Raw genomic sequence first — 4554 nt, forward strand, 5'->3', positions numbered from 1 at the left:
TACAGCATCCATGTATTTATTCATTTATACTGTATGTATTCCAGATGCTCTAACATCTAAATACTGCACTTGCATTATATACAGAAGTAATTAAGTATGAATATGCAGAGGTGGAAAGATATAAATAAACCCACTTCCAAGTTTCTTTGCCACAGCTCAGTTGGGCTTTTGTCTGTAAATAAGTTTCTGGCTTCTGCAATCTGCTCCAAATCAGATTTACGTTTTTAAGACAGTAAATCACGTATTATCAAGCCCTACAGCCAGTGGCACAGCTGTAAGCATGAAAGAGGCAGCTTCATACTGATTTAAATGTTATTCCATTTACTCATTGAAGTCAGCATCAGCTACAAATAAAATTTCAGACACTTTTATGAAGAAGATGGAAAATAACAAAAGGGAGCCGCTGGATATACTGATGGAAAGTTCAGGGGAAAATGCCTTTATTCACAGGTGGGGGCTGCATGCTCTGGAACTCCATACCCTGTTCAGTGGTTACAGGCAGAAAAACCAACCAAACAAAACAAACCCACCAACACACTCTTCAGAAAAGAAATTTTGTGGTGGAGAGCACCTCTCCATTGACACCCTGGAGAAGAAAAAGGAAGAAGGAAAGGGCAGAGACAGGGAACTACAAGTATACTGACCAGAATAAGGACTGTAAAGAGAGAAGTGCTGGAGCAAATGCTACAATACCAACAAGATAAGCTACCTGTACATGTACCCATTCTCCTAAATATTCAAATGATAAAACACACAACCAACCAACCACCTAATCCCAAACCCCAACTATGTCTCTCTGCTTCCCCAACAATGTATACCGTCCTGAGGCTTTGTTTCTGACATCAATTTTACATGGAATATTTTTACAGCATTTTGTACTCTTCACTATCCTCCAATTTCACCAAATTCCTCCATCAGGCACACCATGATGCACATTCCAAGCTTCCTAGACACCACCCAAATGCAATCTACAGCCTAACAATCTAGTGAATGAAAGACCTAAACTCAGGCTCTAAAAGGTGGGAGATTTAGAGAAAGAGAACAAAGGCAAATATGAGCTTTTTAGGTTTCATCAAACAGCACAGTTTATCCCTGAGCATAGCTGACAATTTACTGACAGCTTAAAAATAAAAAAAATTTTAAAAAACTATGCACTTTGCTTCCTCATCCCTCCAGTTCAACCTTGAAAATACAATGGTTGATGGAAAAAGGAGAGTAAATATTCCTCAAGTAGTCCAGCCAAATACGCATACTGCTAGTTATCTTTAGATGATGAGGTTAGAACAGTCTGGTCCTCTCCTGGTGTAACCTACCACGTTGAGAACCCAGTTACCATTTCAGAGAAAAACATACCACTGCTCTTTCCCTCCTCAATATTGTACAAAACCTCTTCCAGCTAAATTCAAGATTAGAAGGGCATAGCAAGTTTTCTAGAGGTCCTAGAACGGAAGAAGAAAAAGGAGCAAAATCAAAACTGCATTACTGTCATGAAGTGAAGTGCACTTAAAAGATTACTTAAGGAATAGAAGAAATAGGTTTAGTAGCAGAAGACATCTCCATTGGAAAACACATAGTAGATCATCTCCTCACTGTTCAGTGTTTAAAAATGCTAAAATTCATATTACCAAAGTTAATTCACACCTTTCTTTCAATGGGGGTATCACACAAATTCTTCACTGGTGTCTTATTCCACTGAAAGAAAATTAAATCCTATTCAAGTGAAAAAAAAAAAAAAAGATGGGGAACTGACACAGAACCAGTGATACAGACATTTAAAGCAATCATAGGACCATTCAGTAATTTTGATTTGCTATACAATGTTATTTCCTGCCCTGAATTAAAGCTGGTTTTCAATAGAAAAGAACAGAATGCAGCCTATATCCTCAGAAAGTCGATGAAGACAAGTAGGAAGCGTTATTGCAGGAAGACATGGAAAATCACTTGCAAGTCAAGGGCAAGTAATCTCTCCTTGACTTTTTGGTTTGGTACACAGACAACATCCTTTTCTCTAATTTTGGAAGATACAAACAAAACTGTTCTATTTTCAATCACTAGTGTGCACAGATCTCAGAATCTGCTACTTTGGTGACAGCTGTTACAGAAATGCATAGAGATGCACACCTGATGAAATGAGCAGTTGCACAGTGCATTTACAAATCTCAGTCTCAAGCTGCAACTCACACATCCATTTTATAATAAGAAAACATGGCTGAAAACAACAGTAACTAGCCCTAGGAAGATATGTCTACTTCTGACTCTTAACAAAAGCAAATGAAGAGGTGTGGGGAGACCAAGCTTTCTGGGTTCATCTATTAGAAGCCTGGAAAAATATAATGCATACACAAACTTCTTGTTCATAAGCAGTAAGAGTTACATCCATTCCATAGTGCGTGCCTAAGGCTGAGTATTTCCACATTCCTGAAGGAGACAAACAGATCTGTCATCTGAAAAGTTGGTTCATTTGCTGTTTCTATTTTCAGCAATAAATTTGGATGCTCCCTCAATTGTGTATGTTGCCATGAACAGAGAGAAGCTACACAAATTAGAAAAGCCAAATCCTGTGCTCCATTACTCAAGATTGAATCCAAGCCCCTCCACGTAATTTTAAGCAGCAGGACTTTCATCACGGCTTAAAATTACGTTTTAAAAAAAAAAAAAAGGTTTTGAATGTAACCTTCAAAAAAATTAATTTTAGAATGTCATAACAGCCACCTATCCTAATTGCTTCAAAAGCACCATGACCACATGGTTGTGTCTTCTCAACTAAAATATCATCAGTTTCCAGCAGTGAGGAATGAAAGCCCTCAGGCTGTGAAAGGTTTGCTCACTACAGCTTCAACGTTACACGACAGTTATGTACTACAAACCTACAAATCTCTAAGTACTCAGAAAATTTGCATCATCTTGGCATTAAGCCCCAAGCTCTCTAAATACTTTAGGAAGAAATAGGTATTACTTTAAATTAACAATCATGCACTAGAATTTGAGTGAAAATTTTCACAAGGTTAAAAAAAATAACAATGAAACAAACAAAACCAGGGCATTGTCTGACTTTAAAACCTTAAATTCACCTCCTCCTGTGCCCAGACTATGTTGCCTGCCCTTCACATATGAAAGAGAAGCATCAATAGGCTGATCACTCAAGGCTCAAGAAAGGTCTTTGTTATTCCTTCTACCATTTTAAACCCTAATAACACTTCCAAATTTCCTGCTATATAAAGATGCACCTTGTACTGATGTAACCAGGTTTGAAGTTACTAAATTCTACATGTGTTCAGGTGAGTTCTAACAGATAATACAATACAAATCAGAAATATGCCAGCTCTGAATAAGTTCTAGCTTAGTGAATTAAGTTTTAATTTGAAGGAAAACGGGTAGTCTGACTGTAATAACCTCTAAGTTAGATACTTATATTAGAAATTATTTTAAAAATTTAAAGCTTTTGTCATGCAGCACTTCACACCAACATGGTCTGTGAAAAAAACAAATCAGTTAAATGAAAACATTCAAAACCCAAACAAGAGCTAACCATATCCCATGATGAAGGCAGGCAGGTAAGTGCAAAGCAGTAATGAGAAACAGCAGAATCCTGTTCCTGTGAGTATTTTACTCCAGAAGAGCTGGAATAATGTTTGGAAGTTTTTGACACCCTGTAAGGAGTTAAGGCACACAGTTGCCCGTCTCAAGCACTGTCAAGCCCACAGATGGAACTTGCCATAAGAACAGCTACCACAGTGGGAACTTGAGAGAAGCACAGAAGGGAGGAATTTGTGACAGGAAGGTGCTGATTCCAGACCTGGCACAGGTGAGGTAAGGTTAGCATTAAGGTTAACATCCTACTTAATGCATCCAGACAAAAATTCCCACTTTGGCAAACTGTGGGAGAGGAACCAAGGGCTCATATCCATATCATGGCTCAAAATCACCCTAAGTTATGGGACAGGCAGCATCTGTGACCACCACCAACCCTGATGTGCCCCCAGACTCATTTCTGGGGCGTTCCACCAAGGGACTGCCATGATCCAGTGTTACATCAGACAGTGTTAAATTCCTCCCCCCCCCAAGGGAGGTACCTGGGCATTCCCACCTGAACCTAAACATCTATGTTTATGAACTCTTCCTTTCATGGGCTTCCCCCATGCCTGATGGATCAACACTGTGACCATCACTCTGACCAACAAGTATCTAAAACTGCAACAATCACATCTTGTTGCTGGATCCCTGGATGGTGAGATCTTTTCTCTCCACTATGTCCTCATATACTTTCTTTCTTTTCCCTATGTATTTTCCTAAGTGATATCTTTATACTTTCATATTGCTCTGTTTCTATAGACAGTAACCAAAACAGCTACATAGCTCTTTTCCATTGCAACCCAACTGTTCTAAAAGAAAACTCATATATATATTTATGTATATATATAAACTCTGGTCATTCAGTGTCTTTTTCAGTCTAATCAAGGGTTCTATAACCTAGACCTTCAGTTACTTTGCCTCTGGGGTGGGTTGTGACACAGCAGCAATCAAAGCATTTGATTCAAAAACATATGAGACATC

This window comes from Lichenostomus cassidix, chromosome 3 (genome assembly GCF_008360975.1).
Source record: "Lichenostomus cassidix isolate B80296 chromosome 3, HeHo_3.0, whole genome shotgun sequence".
NCBI classification, from domain to species: domain Eukaryota; kingdom Metazoa; phylum Chordata; class Aves; order Passeriformes; family Meliphagidae; genus Lichenostomus; species Lichenostomus cassidix.